The 19,828-nt window shown below is 35.8% G+C and overlaps 1 protein-coding gene across 2 annotated transcripts in view; it reads right to left on the reverse strand.

Annotated features, from left to right (window-relative positions):
• Positions 1 to 19,828, reverse strand: part of GUCY1A2 (guanylate cyclase 1 soluble subunit alpha 2) — a 477,302-nt gene that overhangs the window by 144,275 nt on the left and 313,199 nt on the right. The window lies entirely within an intron of this gene.

The raw sequence follows: 19,828 nt of genomic DNA on the forward strand, positions 1-19,828 counted from the left end.
AGTAAAAAATAAAAGTTCTCTTGTTCAATAATGTCAGACACAGACACTATAAAAGATAAAAGATAATGGGCTAAATTACTTCCCCAAATCAGTTGGTGAAATCACATCTTAATATCGTTTTAGGAGCAAGAATTGGCAGACAAAAATTCTTATTCTTTACATAAAACTCAGATAATAAAAATCTGAGCTACTTAGCTGCTTGGAGGCTTCACATTTCTACAAGCTCATGTGGACCAAGAATGCCACCTGCCATATCAGGAAACAGAGGATGTTGTGACCATCAAGCCAGAGCTGCCCTCCTTACTCCTCCCCCCTCTGTCCCCAACCCATGGGGAGCCCTGAGGGAACTCAGGATGGAAACAGGCTACCTACCACCAAGCTCTCGGCTACTGCAGTGGTGCCCAACAGTGCACCCCGAGCGGACTGAGGATGAGAAAGAACCTGATACTGGTCCTAGACAGTTAAGATACATATCAAAGGAATGACTTCAATAAGCCCAGACTCTTGCATCTTCTCATACATAGAAAAGTGCTAAGTTAATTAACTTGAGAAGTCTGATTTTCTTTAACCGTGATCTTTTGATGTTCCTACTACCTGGTTTTGTTGCAAACCTCCTATATATCCTGGCTCCTCCCTTACCTCTTCAAAGCATTCCTTCAGAGCTATCTATGAGGCTGCCTCCCAGGCTTGAGTCTCCAGAAAATCTACCAAATAAAACGTACTTTTCAACTTTTAGGTTGTGCATTTTTTTGTCAGTTGACATCACACAAAAGTCAAACAAAAATTAATGTCTTTACTAATATAATTTTTTAGCCTCTTCTTAGGATGTTGCACCAGTATTCCTGGGAGGGACCCTCCTGGAGACAGACTAAAATAAATGAAATAATTTATAACTTCTTTAGGAGTATTCACACCATGGTGATATTATTTAATGGAATAACTTTATAAAATATTTAAACATATCCCCACTAAAGAATGTATTTCTCTTCTGAAAATGTGGAAGTGAGAGGACTGCTGCATAAAATCAAACTGAGAAATTTTGTATTTTACATGCACAGTTTCTGCAAATCAATTTATCTTTTTTTCCCCATTGCTTGGTCTGTTTTTCCTTCACTGTCTTATTATTACTTTTTTTTTCATGTAGCAAAAATATGCAAATACCATTACAAAAGATCTTCTTGGAAAATCTGTTTGGCAAATATCATAAAAAACTCTTCAGCAAGACCAGTGCTTTTAGAAATGTGTGTCTGATAAACTATATTTTCATAGACTAAAAATATGATTAAAAGTCTAAATTTAGGGCTTCCCTGGTGGCACAGTGGTTGAGAGTCTGCCTGCTGATGCAGGGGACATGGGTTCTTGCCCCTGTCCAGGAATATCCCACATGCCGCGGAGCAGCTGGGCCCATGAGCCATGGCCACTGAGCCTGAGCGTCTGCAGCCTGTTCTCCACAATGGGAGAGGCCACAAGAGTGAGAGGCCCGCATACCACACACACACACAAAAGTCTAAATTTAGACTTACATATTATATAAGTGGTAATATAAGTGACTATATCATATTGGAAACACTTATAAAGATAAAATAAATTAGCAATGAAATTCATTGACATACACATTGCATATGTAACATTGTGTATTAAATCATTATACCTATATCTTAGAGAGTGGTAGAAAGGCATTAAGGGTGCTCTGCCTATTAAAGTATATATTGTTCAATACCTAAAAATAATTAATTAGAATATAAGACACATACAACATTTAAATTCAAAGACTATCCTATGACAAAATGTAAATATGATATTTTAAAATATGTACCTTCTGTATTACAATCCACAATAAACAATAAACAGAGGAAAATAAAGGGAGAAAAAACAATGGGGTAAGATGGCTAATATATGCTCCCATTCAGTCTAGCTGGTGATTGCAATTTTCAAAGTAATGATGGAATAACATCCATTCCCCTCCGACACACACATAATTGAATATATCTCTCTGTCTTTCTAATTTAAAAAATTAATCATTTTGAAGGGAATATTTTTTTTTTTTTTTTTTTTGCGGTATGCGGGCCTCTCACTGTTGTGGTCTCTCCCGTTGTGGAGCACAGGCTCCGGACGCACAGGCTCAGCGGCCATGGCTCACGGGCTTAGTTGCTCCGCGGCATGTGGGATCTTCCCGGACCAGGGCACGAACCCGTGTCTCCTGCATCGGCAGGCAGATTCTCAACCACTGCGCCACCAGGGAAGCCCCTGAAGGGAATATTTTTAAAATAGATTACTTACTTCCATTCTCTTAAAGAGGACACCTAATTTAAATTTTCTTGAAGACTAAAGCCATGAAAAGACTAACTTATTAAATAATGGAATATTCAAAGCAATAGGAAAAATTTGACAATATGAGATTTAATCTGTATTTATTTAATAAGTCTATATAGAGTGTACTTATTAGGAACTCTCAGATTTGTTTTTAATTCTTCTCTTGTTTTTTTTTTGTTTTGTTTATATGTAAGCTTTATTGTACTTTATATATTTTTAACACCTATATTGGAGTATAATTGCTTTACAATGGTGTGTTAGTTTCTGCTTTACAACAAAGTGAATCAGTTATACATATACATGTGTTCCCATATCTCTTTCACCTTGTGTCTCCCTCCCTCCCACCCTCCCTATCCCACCCCTCTAGGTGGTCACAAACCACCTAGCTGATCTCCCTGTGCCATGCGGCCGCTTCCAACTTGCTATCCACCCTACATTTGGTAGTGTGTATATGTCCAGACCACTCTCTCACTTCGTCACAGCTTAACCTTCCCCCTCCCCATATCATCAAGGCCATGCTATAGTAGGTCTGTGTTTTATTCCCATCCTACCCCTAGGTTCTTCATGACATTTTTTTCTTAGATTCCATATATATATGTTAGCAAACTGTATTTGTTTTTCTCCTTCTGACTTACTTTCACTCTCTATGACAGACTCCATGTCCATCCACCTCACTACAAATAACTGTTTCATTTCTTTTTAAGACTGTGTAATATGCCTTTCTATATATGTGCCACATCTTCTTTATCCATTCATCTGTTGATGGACGCTTAGGTTGCTTCCATGTCTTGGCTATTGTAAATAGAGCTGCAACGAACATTTTGGTACATGACTCTTTTTGAATTATGGTTTTCTCAGGCTATTTGCCCAGTAGTGGGTTTGCTGGTTCATAAGGTAGTTCTATTTGTAGTTTTTTAAGGAACCTCCATACTGCTCTCCACAGTGGCGGTATCAATTTACATTCCCACCAACAGTGCAAGAGTGTTCCCTTTTCTCCACAACCTCTCCAGCATTTATTGTTTCTATATATTTTCATGATGGCCATTCTGACTGGTGAAGATAATATCTCATTGTAGTTTTCATTTGAATTTCTCTAATGATTAATGATGTTGATCATATGTTTGTTGTCAATCTGTATATTTTCTTTGGAGAAATGTCTATTTATGTCTTCTGTCCATTTTTCAATTGGGTTGTTTGCTTTTTTGTTATTGAGCTTCATGAGTTGCTTATAAATTTTGGAGATTAATCCTTTGTCAGTTGCTTCATTTGCAAATATTTTCTCCCATTCTGAGGGTTGTCTTTTGGTCTTGTTTATGGTATCCCTTGCTGTGCAAAAGCTTTTAAGTTTCATTAGGGCCCATTTGTTTATTTTTGTTTTTATTTCCATTTCTCTAGGAGATGGGTCAAAAAGGAGCTTGCTGTGATTTATGTCATAGAGTGTTCTGCCTATGTTTTCCTCTAAGAGTTTGATAGTGTCTGGCCTTACATTTAGGTCTTTAACCCATTTTGAGTTTGTTTTTGTGTATGGTGTTAGGGAGTGTTCTAATTTCATTCTTTTACATGTACCTGTCCAGTTTTCCCAGAATCACTTATTGAAGAGGCTGTCTTTTCTTCACTGTATATTCTTGCCTCCTTTATCAAAGATAAGGTGACCATATGTGTGTGGGTTTATCTCTGAGATTTCTATCCTGTTCCATTGATCTGTATTTCTGTTTTTGTTCCAGTACCATACTGTCTTGATTACTGTAGCTTTGTAGTATAGTCTGAAGTCAGGGAGCCTGATTCCTCCAGTTCCATTTGTCATTCTAAAGATTGCTTTGGCTATTTGGGGTCTTTTGTGTTTCCATACAAATTGTGAAATTTTTTGTTCTAGTTCTGTAAAAAAAAATGCCAGTGGTAGTTTGATAGGGATTGCATTGAATTTGTAGATTGCTTTGGGTAGTAGAGTCATTTTCACAATGTTGCTTCTTCCAATCCAAGAACATAGTATACCTCTCCATCTATTTGTATCATCTTTTATTTCTTTCATTAGTGACATAAATATTTGTGTACAGGTCTTTTGTCTCCTTAGGTAGGTTTATTCCTAGATATTTTATTCTTTTTATTGAAATGGTAAAGGTCAGTTTTTCTTAATTTCACTCTCAGATTTTTCATCATTACTGTATAAGAATGCCAGAGATTTCTGTACATTAATTTTGTGTCCTGCTACTTTACCAAATTCATTGATTAGCTCTAGTAGTTTCCTGGTAGCATCTTTAGGATTCTTTATCTATAGTATTATGTCATCTGCAAACAGTGACACCTTTACTTCTTCCTTTCCAAATTGGATTCCTTTTATTTCTTTTTCTTCTCTGATTGTTGTGGCTAAAACTTCCAAAACTATGTTGAATAAGGTAATGAGAGTGGGCAACCGTGTCTTATTCCTGAACTTAGTGGAAATTGTTTCAGCTTTTCACTATTGAGGACAAATTTGGCTGTGGGTTTGTCATATATGGCCTTTATTATGTTGAGGAAAGTTCCCTCTATGCCTACTTTTACAGGGTTTTTATCATAAATGAGTGTTGAATTTTGTCAAATCTTTCTCTGCATTTATTGTGATGATCATATGGTTTTTCTTTTCAGTTTTTTGGTATGGTGTATCACGTTGATTGATTTTTGTATATTGAAGAATCCTTGCATTCCTGGAATAAACCCCACTTGATCATGGTGTATGATCCTTTTAATCTGCTGTTGGATACTGTTTGCTAGTATTTTGTTTAGGATTTTTGCATCTATGTTCATCAGAGATATTGGCCTGTAGTTTTCTCTCTTTGTGACGTCTTTGTCTGGTTTTGGTATCAGGGCGATGGAGGCCTCATAGAATGAGTTTGGGAGTGTTCCTCCCTCTGCTATCTTTTGGAAGAATTTGAGAAGGATAGATAGATGTTAGCTCTTCTCTAAATGTTTGATAGAATTCACTTGTGAAGCCATCTGGTCCTGGGCTTTTGTTTGTTGGAAGGTTTTTAATCACAGTTTCAATTTCAGTGCTTGTGATTGGTCTGTTCATATTTTCTGTTTCTTCCTGGTTCAGTTTTGGCAGGTTGTGCATTTCTAAGAATTTGTCCATTTCTTCCAGGTTTTCCATTTTATTGGCATAGAGTTGCTTGGAGTACTCTCTCATAATCTTTTGTATTTCTGCAGTGTCAGTTCTTACTTCTCCTTTTTCATTTCTAAATCTATTGATTTGAGTCTTCTCCCTTTTTTTCTTGATGATTCTGGCTAATGGTTTATTAATTTTGTTTATCTTCTCAAGAAACCAGCTTTTAGTTTTATTGAATTTTGTTATCATTTCCTTCATTTCTTTCTCATTTATTTCTGATCTCATCTTTTAAAATTACTTTCCTTCTGCTAAATTTGGGGATTTTTTTGTTCTTCTTTCTCTAATTGCTTTAGGTGCAAGGTTTGTTTGTTTATTCGAGATGTTTCCTGTTTCTTAAGGTAGTATTGTATTGCTATAAACTTCCCTCTTAGAACTGCTTTTGCTGCATGTCATATGTTTGGGATCATCATGTCTCCATTGTCATTTGTTTCTAGGTATTTTTTGATTTCCTCTTTGATTTCTTCAGTGATCACTTCGTTATTAAGCAGTGTATTGTTTAGCCTCCATGTGTTTGTATTTTTTACAGATCTTTTCCTCTAACTGAGATTTAGTCTCGTAGTGTTGTGGTCAGAAAACATACTTGATACGATTTCAATTTTCTTAAATTTACCAAGGCTAGATTTGTGACCAAGATATGATCTATTCTGGAGAATGTCCCATGAGCACTTGAGAAAAATGTGTATTCTGTTGTTTTTGGATGGAATTTCCTATAAATATCAATTAAGTCCATCTTTTTTAATGGATCATTTAAAACTTCTGTTTCCTTATTTATTTTCATTTTGGATGATCTGTCCATTGGTGAAAGTGGGGTGTTAATGTCCCCTACTATGATTGTGTTACTGTCAATTTCCCTTTTTATTGCTCTTACTATTTACCTTATATATTGAGGTGCTCCTATGTTGGGTGCATAATTATTTACAATTGTTATATCTTCTTCATGGATCAATCTCTTGATCATTATGTAGTGTCCTTCTTTGTCTCTTGTAATAGTCTTTATTTTAAAGTCTGTTTTGTCTGATATGAGAATTGCTACTCCAGCTTTCTTCTGATTTCCATTTGCATGGAATATCTTTTTCCATCCCCTCACTTTCAGTCTGTATGTGTCCCTAGGTCTGAAGTGGGTCTCTTGTAGACAGCATGTATATGGGTCTTGTTTTTGTATCCATTCAGCCAGTCTGTGTCTTTTCATGGGAGCATTTAATCCCTTCACATTTAAAGTAATTATTGATATGTATGTTCCTATTACTATATTCTTAATTGTTTTGGATTTGTTCTTATAGGTCATTTTCTTCTCTTGTGTTTATTGCCTAGAGAAGGTCCTTTAGCATTTGTTGTAAAGCTGGTTTGGTGGTGCTGAACTCTCTCAGCTTTTGCTTGTTTGTAAAGTTTTAAATTTCTCCATCAAATCTGAGTGAGATCCTTGCTGGGTAGAGTAATCTTGGTTGTAGGTTTTTCTCCTTCATCACTTTAAATATGTCCTGCCACTCCCTTCTGGTTTGTAGAGTTTCTACTGAAAGATCAGCTGTTAACATTATGGGGATTCCCTTGTATGTTATTTGTTGTTTTTCCCTTACTGCTTTTAATATGTTTTCTTTGTATTTAATATTTGGCAGTTTGATTAATAAGTGTCTCTTTGTGTTTCTCCCTGGATTTATCCTTTATGGGACTCTCTGTGCTTCCTGGACTTGATTAACTATTTCCTTTCCCATATTAGGGAAGTTTTCAACTATAATCTCTTCAAATATTTTCTCAGTCCCTTTCTTTTTCTCTTCTTCTTCTGGGACCCCTACAATTCGAATGTTGGTGTGTTTAATGTTGTCCCAGAAGTCTGTAAGACTGTCCTCAGTTCTTTTCATTCTTTTTTCTTTCTTCTGCTCTGCAGTAATTATTTCCACTATTTTATCTTCCAGGTCACTTATCCGTTCTTCTGCCTCAGTTATTCTGCTATTGATCCTATCTAGAGTATTTAAAATTTCATTTATTGTGTTGTTCATCTTTGCTTGCTTCCTCTTTTTTCTTCTAGGTCTTTGTTAACTGTTTCTTGCATTTTTTCTATTCTATTTCCAAGATTTTGGATCATCTTTACTATCATTATTCTGAATTTTTTTTCAGGTAGACTGCCTATTCTCTCTTCATTTGTTAGGTCTGGTGGGTTGTTACCTTGCTCCTTCATCTGCTGTATGTTTTTCTTTCTTTTCAGTTTGCTTATCTTACGGTGTTTGGGGTCTCCTTTTTGCAGGCTGCAGGTTCATAGTTCCCATTGTTTTTGGTGTCTGTCTGCAGTGGCTAATGTTGGTTTAGTGGCTTGGGTAGGTTTCCTGGTTGAGGGGACTAGTGCCTGTGTTCTGGTGGATGAGGTTGGGTCTTGTCTTTCTGGTAGACAGGTCCACTTCTGGTGTTGTGTCTTGGGGTGTCTGTATCCTTATTATGATTTTAGGCAGCCTCACTGCTAATGGATCTGTCTGTGTTCCTGTGTTGCTAGTTGTTTGGCATAGGGTGTCCAGCAGTATAGCTTGCTGGTCATTGAGTGAAACTTTGTCTTGGTGCTGAGATAGATATCTCTGGGAGATTTTTGCCATTTGATATTATGTTGAGCTTGGAGGTCTCTTGTGGACCAGTGTTCTGAAGTTGGTTCTCCCACCTCAGAGACATAGCCCTGATGCCTGGCTGGAGCACCAAAAGCCTTTAATCCACACGGCTCAGAATAAAAGAGGGAAAAAGAAGAAAGAAAGAAAGAAAGAAAGAAAGAAAGAAAGAAAGAAAGAAAGAAAGAAAGAAAGAAAGAAAGAAAGAAAGAAAGAAAGAAAGAAAGAAAGAAAGAAAGAAAGAAGATAAAATAAAGTAGGATAAAATAAAGTTATTAAAATAAAAAGTAATTATTACGAAAAAATTTTAAAAGTAAAAAAAAAAAAAAAAAATACAAAAACAGGACAGTCAGAACCCTAGGACAAATGGTGAAAGCAAAGATATACAGACAAAATCTCACACAGAAGCATACATGTACACAGTCAGAAAAAGAGAATAAACAGAAAAAAATAATATATCTTGCTCTCAAAGTCCACTTCCTGTAATTGGGATGATTCGTTGTCTATTCAGGTAGTCCACAGATGCAGGGTACATCAAGTTGATTGTGGAGCTTTAATCTGCTGCTTCTGAGGCTGCTGGGAGACATTTCCCTTTCTCTTCTTTGTTTGCACAGCTCCAGGGGTTCAGCTTTGGATTTGGCCCCGCCTCTGCATGTTGGTCGCCTGAGGGCGTGTGCTCTTCTCTCAGACAGGACAGGGTTAAAGGAGCAGCTGATTCGGGGTCTTTGGCTCACTCAGCCCGGGGGCAGGGAGGGCTATGGATTCAGGACGAGCCTTTGGTGGCAGAGGCCAGGTGACCTTGCACCTGCCTGAGGGGTGCCACTTGTTCCCCTGGGGAAGCTTTCTGTGGATCACGGGACCCTGGCAATGGTTGGCTGCACAGGCTCCTGGGAGGAGAGGTGTGCAGAGTGACCTGTGCTTGCACACGGGCTTCTTGGTTGTGGCAGCAGCAGCCTTAGCGTCTCATGCCCATCTCTGTTGTCCGCGCTCATACCCATGGCTCGTGCCCGTTTCTGGAGCTCCTTGAAATGGCACGCTTAATCCCCTCTCCTCATGCACTAGGAAACAAAGAGGCAAGAAAAAATCTCTTGTCTCTTCGCCAGCTCCACACACGTCTCTGGAGCTCCTTTAATTGGCGTGTGTAATCCCCTCTCCTTGAGCACCAGGAAGCAAAGAGGAAAGAAAAAGTCTCTTGCCTCTTCCGGCAGCTCCAGACTTGTCCCAGGCTCCCTCCCGGCTAGCCTTGGTGCACTAACCCCTTCAGGTTGTGTTCTTGCCACCGGACCTCTCCCTATGATCCGACTGAAGCCCAAGCCTCAGCTCACATCTCCTGCCCGTCCCGGAGGGTGAGCCAACAAGCCTCTCGGTCTGGTGAGTTCCAGTCGGCACCGATCCTCCATGCAGGAATCTCTCCACTTTGCCCTCCACGCCCTGTTACTGTGGTCTCCTCTGTGGCTCTGAAGCTTTCCCCTCTGCCACCCGCAGTCTCCGACTGTGAAGGAGCTTCTAGTGTTTGGAAACCTTTCTTCCTTCACAGCTCCCTCCCACTGGTGCAGGTCTTATCCCTATTTTTTGGTCTCTGTTTATTCTTTTTTCTTTTGTCCTACCCATGTACGTGGGGAGTTTCTTGCCTTTTGGAAGGTGTGAGGTCTTCTGCCAGCTTTCAGTGGGTGTTCTGTAGGAGCAGTTCCACGTGTAGATGTATTTCTGTTGTACTTGTGCGGAGGAAGGTGATCTCTGCGTCTTACTCTTCCGCCATCTTCTCTGTGTCCTCTTCACTTGTTAAAATGAAAATAATAGCAATACTTCCTTCATAGATTTATTGTGAAACTTAAAAGAGTTTTTACATGGAAAGCACTTGGTACAGTGACTGCCTGGCATATGGTTAAGTACTTCAATTGATGTTATTGATCAATATTCTGCAGTAGATAGTTTCAATGCAGTTAAGATATTTTTGTCTTTTCTGTTTAAAGATAATTTCATCTGTGACTTGGTTTGAAAATAGGCATAAATGTAGATTAGTGAGAATGAATCTACTTAGTAAGATAAAACTCGTAAAAAATATACATCACTTTGAAATTGCATTTCTAGTAATGTTATCAAACCAAACTTGGGTCTATTTGCCCAATGTGCAGTAAAAGCAATCTATTGACACTAGATTGTGGTAAAGGAAAGTACAGCTTTTATTGTAAGGTGCTAAGCAAGGAGAGCATGCAGCTAATGCTCAAAAGACAAACTCCTCAATGACTTCTGGGGCAGGGTTTAAAAGACATTGTGAGGGTCTTGGAGTATGTGATCAGCTTGTGCACAATTCTCTGATTGGTTGATGTTGAGGTAATAGGGTGATATTTCAGGAATCTCAATGAGCTGTTTTCTGGCTCCAACAGGTCTGGGGTCTACGTACTGGTGGTCAGCGTGCACTTAACTTCTTCCACCGGGTGGGGGTTTTAGTATCTGCAAAACAACTCAAGAATGTGTCTCCAGATATTATCAATAGCCCTTGAGGAGGAACTAAAGGTCCTTGACTTTATTTGATGGCTAAAATATTATTATTTTGTCTTGCCTGATTGTTTTCCTTTGTTTCTGCAGTTTTTCACTTCTCTGACTAAATTGCTCTTTAGAATTCAGGGAAAGCCTAGGAGATTAAAGCTTTTCTATAAAAAAGAGGCAGGATGTGTGTGTGTGTGTGGGGGGGTTCTCTCCCTGGGAAGGTCCTGAAGGTTTTGCCAAACCAAACTTGGGTCCTCTTACCTGCATGCAGTAAAGTCAATCTACTGACACCGGGTTGTGGTGAAGGAAAGTGCAGCTTTATCACAGCATACCAAGCAAGTAGTCCAGGACAGCTAGTTCTCACAACACTTGAACTCGCAGATGGGTTTCAGGGAAATACTTTTAAAGGGTGGCTGAGGGAGAGGAGTCACAGGGTATGTAATTAGCTCACACACAATTCTCTGATTGTGAGGTAACAGGGCAGTTCTATAGGATTTAAATGATCAATCCTTAAGCTCCAGTAAGCCTGAGGGCTATGTACTCCTGGTCACCAAATAGTTAATGTATTCCATCTAGTGGGGATTTTATTATCTGTAAAACAACTCAGGAGATGTGCATAAGATATTGTTATCTAGGTACTTCAGAGAGGAGCTAAAGCAGAAGATATGGGGGAGGGGTCTGTCCCCAGAAGTCCTCATAGGGTCCTGCTTTGTTACATAGGGCTTTGCTTGGTTTTAGTAAGAGCATATTGTATAATTTGAACAAAGCCCTCTGTAGGTCACCTCACAAGACAATAAAAAAAAGATTGGGGGAGATGAACCTGAGCAGAGGTGAGCACTAAATTTGAGAGTGATTTTCCATTATGGCATCTTCTGACCTCAGAAGTGACTGAGAGGTTGAGAAACTGAGCAGTGCTTTTGACAATGGGGACAAAAATTGGAGTCCAAGGATTGCCAAGGGGAAGGCCTTAATAAAAACCTCTATACTTTGAGACGAGACTGTGACCAGCAACCCCACAGGTGTAAGTAATTCCAAAAGCATCAGGTGAATCAGAAGTAAATTGGTCCTCAGAGAGACTTAAACTCAGTGTTAAATCATCTAATTCTTTATTGCTAGAGCTCCTATCAATCATTCTCACCAGAAGCACACATAAAATTTCCCTACAGGAGGGTAACATCATTCTAAGTCTAAAGTTATTTCTATATTTTTTTATATACAATCTCCAGAACCCAAACAAAAAAATAATAATAAATAGACACACAGGAGACAAGTAACATGACTAAATATTAACTGAAAGAACAGACAGTGTAATAGATCACAGAAGCTCTAGAGAATGAATTTATCAAGCAAAGAGTTTAAATTAATTATGGCTGATATATTCAAGGACATAAATAAAAACAATATAAAATTTTTTTCAGATAAATGGAAATTTAAAACATAGCTATAGGACTTCCCTGGTGGCAGAGTGGTTAGGAATCTGTCTGCCAATGCAGAGGACATGGGTTTGAGCCCTAGTCTGGGAAGATCCCACATGCTGTGGAGCAACTGAGCCCATGTGCCACAACTACTGAGCCTGTGCTCTAGTGCCTGTGAGCCACAACTACAGAGCCCATGTACCACAACTATTGAAGCCCATGTGCCTAGAGCCTGTGCTCCACAACAAGAGACACCACCGCAATGAGAAGCCTGTGCACCACAACAAAGAGTAGTCCCCACTCACTGCAACTAGAGAAAGCCCACGTGCAGCAATGAAGACCCAACACAGCTAAAAATAAATAAATAAATAAATTTATATTTTAAAAAAGCTATAAACTGTTATAATCAACATTAAGTATTAAGTGGATGGGTTTAACAAATGATTTTCATAACCAGCTGAGGTATTAGTGAGTTAGAAGATAGATCTGAAGAGAGTATATAAGACTCAAGCTCTGATAATTAAACAGAGGCAAACTACAGAAGAGAATCTGTTATCATCTTATCTACTGGTAAACTCTTAGTGAAAAAATAATTTAAACATATTCTTTTTTAAAAACACAAACACATTTCTAGTACTGAATAAATTCACTATACAGTATAGATCTATTAAAAACACATTTGGCCATAAAGTTTACCAGTAGTATTATGGAGCATTTTTGTGTATTATTGCTACAATAAAACAATGGTTTACTAAAACTGCCACTATATGCATTATCTAGGATATGAAAAGTAAATTCAAATGTGTCTATTGGATAAACATGAGAAATGAGGGTAACTGAGTTCAGTACCTTAACTGTGAGTTCATATAATGCCTATGTAGTTTTTTCTGACCCCATAGGTTTTTTTCCTTAGATATAAATTCTAGAGGTAGAACATTTCAAATGAGTATACACACTTCAAGATGAAAAGTACTAATTATAATTGTATAAACAAACAACTATCAAGGAATCATAGAGAATTAATCAGGTTATCAAATAATTAGATTTTCTTTTCTCTAAATACAATCTTGGGCTGTAATCTCATGAGGTTAACTATTGCAATATTTGCAAAGAGCAAATCCCTCCAAATATTAAAATAACAATATGAGGTTTTCTTTGTAAATAACAACTATTTAAAAATTAATTGCAGAATAATTATTTCGTCATCTCAAAAAATCCTATAAGCTCATCAGAAGGCTATATTGAAGCTTGAGAAGCTAGAATTTAATGTATTACAGTACACATAAATTGTAAATTAATATTCCTGTCTTTGTGCTAGGCAGTTAGAAGAAATTCATAGCATTTCCCTGATTTGCAGTTGAGATTGTTAACCATATTAGTATTAAAACATGATTACACTTTGTTTTTAACTCTATTTTACAATCACTCTATAATTGCCTCTTTATATAAAATGCACTATTCTTTGAACAAATAAAGATAATTTGAATTTGTATGCCTATTAATGATACTCAACAAAATATTTTTTTTTAAACTGAGGTCCAAAAGTAACTTAGATATTTGGACATATTAACTCAAACTTCTTCAAAACCCTTAAATCATGAAAATGCTACTTGTATTTCTAATATATGTTTCATCACATTCTCTAGACAGTCCTCAACCCAGCTTCTCTTTCCCTAGCAACACTACTTTTTAAAGCATAAAGCACAGGCAGTAATAAACATTTTGTTATTTTACTCAGAGTATTTAAACTATTAGTAAAAGTTAAGACTTTCAGCACTAAAAACTCTATTCAAAATACTTCAGTAAGATTATGTTCACAAAATTAAAGAACAGCAGAAAATTATACAATTTTCTAGTGAAACCACAATATAAGTACCTCAAACAAAAAGGAGAGAATATAAATCTGATATGACTTTTATTGAATTGTCAATTGTTTAAGGTATATGAAAATCAGGTATCTATAGGGAGGGGAAAAAAATAGGCATCTTGCTGGCATTTCCATATACTCAGCCAGTAGAATCAACATTGTATTGATAAAATATTTAAAATCTAGTCACTATTTTAAAAAACAGTCTTAATTAAAGCCTCTTTGGGCTGATTTTTCAAAATTTATTGTATAAATAGACCATATTTGTGTATGCATTTTAGATCAAACTAGTTAGATAGAACTTTTTAGATAGAACCAGTCTAGAACTAGCCTCTGAGTTTCATTAGAGTACTTATATAAAAAATAATTTGCTTGAGTATTTTAAACTGAATAAATAAAATGCTATATTCTCTGGTAATTTTTATTTATTTTATCTTATTTATTATTAATTTTATTTATTTGTTTGTTTATTTATGTATTTATTTTGGCTGTGTTGGGTTTTCATTGTTGAGTGCAGGCTTTCTCTAGTTGCGGAGAGCGGGGGCTACTCTTCACTGCAGTGCACAGGCTTCTCATTGTGGTGGCTTCTCTTGTTTTGGAGCACAGGCTCTAGAAGCACAGGTGTCAGTAGTTGTGGCACTTGAGCTTAGAAGTTGTGGCTCACAGGCTCTAGAGCACAGGCTCAGCAGTTGTGGCACACAGTCTTATTTGCTCCATGGCATGTGGGATCTTCCTCGACCAGCTATCAAAACCATGTCCCCTGCATTGGGAGGCAGATTCTTTTTTTAAAAAATAAATTTATTTTTTATTTATTCATTTTTGGCTGCATTGGGTCTTCATTGCTGCGTGTGGGCTTTCTCTAGTTGCGGAGAGCAGGGGCTACTCTTCACTGCAGTGCACAGGCTTCTCATTGTGGTGGCTTCTCTCATTGTGGAGCATGGGCTCTAGACATGCATGCTTCAGTAGCTGTGGCACGTGGGCTCAGTAGTTGTGGCTCGTGGGCTCTAGAGCTCAGGCTCAGTAGTTGTGGTGCATGGGCTTAGTTGCTCCATGGTATGTGGGATCTTCCCAGAGCAGGGCTCGAACCCATGTCTCCTGCATTGGCAGGCAGATTCCCAACCACAGTGCCACCAGGTATGTCCTGGTAGGTGGATTCTTAACCATTGTGCCACCAGTGAAGTACTCTAGTAATTTTTAAAATTAAAAAAAATAACCTAGTCAATTTTATAGTTAATGATTCAAGGACATTATCAACCATTTGCAAGGAATTATAATTGATAATTCAGGTTCCTATTTCCCATCATGACAAGTGCCTCATAGGTTTATAAAACCATATAAAATTAGTAATTTATTTTTCAAAATTTGAGAGGTTTGGGGGAGTTTTCCTTTGTTTTCAGCAATTATTGCAAGTCAAATATTAAAAAGCCTAAAAACTTAGTTTGAAGTAAACAATCAACTGATCACATGTCAACTCTACTGTAACAACCAAGCATTTTTAGTGAAAGATTCTTTCAATAAGTTTAGAAACATTCCCATGGTAAAAAGTTAGAAGCCAATTGAAAACCAAATTAAGATGCCAAAAAAATTCCAAACTTTGCAAAAAATATAAATTAGTAACAAAGCTAAAATTATTAAGGTGATTTTATTATTTTGAATTCTCTTTCTGCATTCTTATTAAATCTTTATTGATATTTCTTCTTATTTGATAAAACTAATTAATAAGACAGAGCCAATGTTATATTCCACAAATGAAAATATGGATGAGCATACTGTAAAAAAACAATTCCCTGGTTTGGTTCTATGGTAATTTAAGTTTGCTTTGACAATGCTCAATCAATATAAACATTATATCTCCTGTAAAAGAAAATCCAACATAGAAAAACAATCCCAAATAATAAGTCTGCTCAGCTGGTAGCCTTGAAAATTTAAGAAGTGATATGAATTCCATCTGGAATGTGTATTTTTGCAGTTTGCTTCAGATTTGAGACAGCATTCCTTTTGTTTGTTTTTCCTGGCAGTTGTAGGAGTGTCATTCACACACTTGAGTAATTCAATAATTATGTCCTAGGGAACTTAAACTTAGATTTAAAAAAAATTTTATTGTTCCTTGCTTTCCTGTTTTCACTATTGGTGGGAGTGGCTTGAAAACTCTCTCCATGTTTTTAAATTTTCAAATGTAAACATATACCTGTACATTAAAGAATAGTAATAAAATTAATAATTTTAACTATAATCCCTATGTCCACCTTCCCTATTGCATGCTCTCTCATCCCATCATTGCTTTACTTTCTCTAACAGAAAGCAACATGTTGAATTTTGTATTAATCATTCCTTACTTTCCACTCTCTCCTTCAAGGTAGATATTTCAAAATAGCATTATTTTTTTTCAATTTTTCTGGTTTTGAAATTTAATTAAATGGAATAATTATATAGAATTGCTCCATGACTTACTTCTTTTGTACTATATTGTTTTTGACATCCATCCATTTGATGTTCAGTTCCTGAAGTCATTCATTTTCCCAGCTGTATGGTATACTGAGGTATAAATGTATCACAGTTTATACATTCTATTATTAAATGAATATTTAAGTTATCTCCAGTTTTAGGCTATTATGAAAGTATTTCTGTGAATAATCTTGTGTGTGACTTCTGCTACACATGCACAACTACTTCCCTGGAGCAAACACTTAGGAGAGGGCTTACTGGGTTGTAAAAAAGGCACAAGTTAAATTGTACTAGTTAATGCCAAGTAAATTGTACCATTTATACTCCCACTAACTCTGTGTGAGATTTCTTGCTATTCTAACTCCTCAGCAACAGTGTCACTGTCAGACTTTCAAAGTTGTGCCAAACTAGTAGGTGGGAAAACTTTATTATACTGTTATTAATATATCTAATCTGAATACTGATGAGGTTAACCAATGATATTTTTATTGGTTATATGTATTGCAAAATATTCTCCTAGTTTGTGGTTGACTTTTTTTCTCTTTAGGTGTTCTTTGACAACAGAAAAGTTTTAATTTTAATGTAGTAAAATTTATCCACATTTTCCTTTATGATTTGAAAATTTCTGACCTGCTTAGTCTCCAAAAACTTCTTCCCTACTCTAAGTCAAATTTCTAATTATATCATATTGCATGCAAATGTCAAATCATTATGTAGTACACCTGAAACTAACATATTGTATGTCAATTATATTTCAAAAAAATCAATAAATAAAGAACACTGAGTTGCTTTTTAAAATTCCTAATTATAAATTTATAATTATATTCTGTAGCCTATAACATTTACCCATGTGGAACTGACTTATGTGCAGACACATGAAGTGCAGTTATATATATATATTTTACATGGATAACCAATTGGCTCCCAAACATTTATTGAATAGCCCATTATTTCCCCATTGATGAATGTCACCTCTGTCATTTATCAAGTTCTCTTTTTCTCTCAAGTACTGCAGTCTCATTAAGATATGTTTAGTTTTGTTAAAAACTTTTGCACAGCAAAGGAAACTATGGACAAAATGAAAAGACAACTTACTGAATGGGAGAAAATATTTGCAAGTAATATGATTGATAAGCAGTTAATATATAAAATATATAAACAAAATATATAAACAACTCATACAACTCAATGTCAAAAAAATAAGCAGCCTAATTAAAAATGTGCAGAAGACCTGAACAGATATTTTTCAAAAGAAGATATACAGATGACCAACAGGCACATGAAAAGATGCCCAACATCCCTAGACATGAGAAAAATGCAAGTTAAAACTGCAATGAGATATTACTTCACACCTGTCAGAATGGCTATCATCAAAAAGACCATAATAACAAACGTTGGAGAGGATGTGGAGAAAAGGGAACTCTTGTACAGTGTTGATGGAAATGTGAATTTGTGTAGTTACTGTGTAAAACAGTTTGGAGTGTCCTCAAAAAACTAAAAATAGAACTAACACATAATCCAGCAATTCTACTCCTGGGTATATAGCTGAAGAAAACAAAAACCCTTATTTGAAAAGATACATGCATTCCAATATTCATGGCAGCATTATTTACAACTGCCAAGATATGGAAGCATTGTAAGTGTCCATCAACAGATGAATGTATAAAGAAATATATATATATAATATATTATATATATATTATATATATAAAATATATTATATATATATCTTATATATATATATATATATATATATATATATATATATAATATATATACTACAGAATACTACTCAGACATAAAAATGAATGAAATTTTGCTATTTGCTACAAAATGGATGGACCTGGAGGGTATTATACTTAGTGATATGAGTCAGACAAAGACAAATACTGTATGTTATCACTTATATGTGGAATCTAAAAAAATAAAATGAACTAATGAATATAACAAAAAAGAAACACTCACAGATATAGAAAACAAACTACTGGTTACCAGTGGGGAGAAGGAAGAAGGGAGGGGCAAGATAGGGGTAGGGGATTAAGAAGTACAAATTACTATGTATAAAATTTATAAGCTATAAGGATATATTTTATAGCACATGGGATATAGCCAATATCTTATAATAACTATAAATTGAGTATAATCTATAAAAATTTTGAATCACCATGTCAGTCACCTGAAACTAATATAATATTGTTCAACTATACCTCAAATATATATATGTACCATTATATAAATCACATATGTACTACTGAATTAAATACAAATGAAGTGAAACACAAAAAATAAATTAAAATGGAATTATTTTAAAAATAAAAAAAGACTTTAATGTACTTAATGTAAAAAAAAAGAGATACTTTGGGATTCCTATGATTTCTCTTTTGTAGAATTCTTTAGGATTACTGTGTCTGAGAACTGATTAGTGTCTTTTAATAATTCCAGAAATAAAATCCTTTTTTTTTGCATTCCCTCTATTATCTTCACATGGAGATAATTCCAACTGAATGTATAATGTCTCCTACATATTTTACATTCTTTTATTCTATTTCCCCATTTTTAATTCTCTGGACTTATTTATGGGAACTTTCTTCAGCTGTATCTAATCTGCTTCTAAACTCATCCACTGAGAGCCTTTCTGTTTTGGTTTGCTTGATTTTTGTTTTTTGTTTGTTTGTTTGTTTCTTTTGGTATTCTGTTGATTGCTTAGAAATTCTCTCTTCATTTTCAAACCTAGTTGTTCCAGCCTTGTTTTTAATTTTTTTTTAAATTGGGGTATAATTGCTTTACAATGTTGTGATAGTTTCTTCTGTACAACAAAGTGAATCAGCTATATTTATACATATATCCCCTCCCTCTTGGACCTCCCTCTCCCACCCACACCCACCCCATCCCACCCATCTAGGTCATCACAGCACACCAAGCTGAGCTCCCCGTGCTATACAGCAGGTTCCCACTAGATATATATTTTACACAAGGTAGTGAAACTTCTCTTTTATTTATTTAATTATTTTAAGCATTGTCATTTTGATTCTGTGTCCAATAATTGTGATATTTGACAACTCCAGATCTGTTTTTATCATCTCCTGTTTCTACTGGTTCTTAAACCATAGTACTTTGTTTTCCTGTGTGAGTGTGTGATATTTCCCTATTGTTTTATTTTGTTTTGTTTTTAGTATTAGGCAGTCATTTTTCAGAGAACTTTATCTGTGGAAATTCTTTGAAGAGGGAATTGAAGTTGACTTTCTTCATGGAGGAATAGTGTTTCCTATTATCACTGTTAATGACAGAGCACTTAAATTCACCACTTAAAGTTTGTTCTATCTATATATATAATGTGATTGACACATTTCTCTCTTTCCTGAGTTCAGTGATATGCTTAGTGACTTTCAAAAAGCTGCTATTTCTAAACTACTTAACAATAACATTTTAATCAGAAGGGTCACTCAGAGTATCTACTTTGCCATAGTGCCAAACTAGGAATATATTCACATATTGAGGCTTTTTTCTGTATTTTTTAACCCATAGTTGGTGAACTGTTATAAAAAGACTGGCTTGAATTCAAGGTAACTTTGCC

This window comes from Kogia breviceps, chromosome 7 (assembly GCF_026419965.1).
Source record: "Kogia breviceps isolate mKogBre1 chromosome 7, mKogBre1 haplotype 1, whole genome shotgun sequence".
NCBI lineage: Eukaryota > Metazoa > Chordata > Mammalia > Artiodactyla > Physeteridae > Kogia > Kogia breviceps.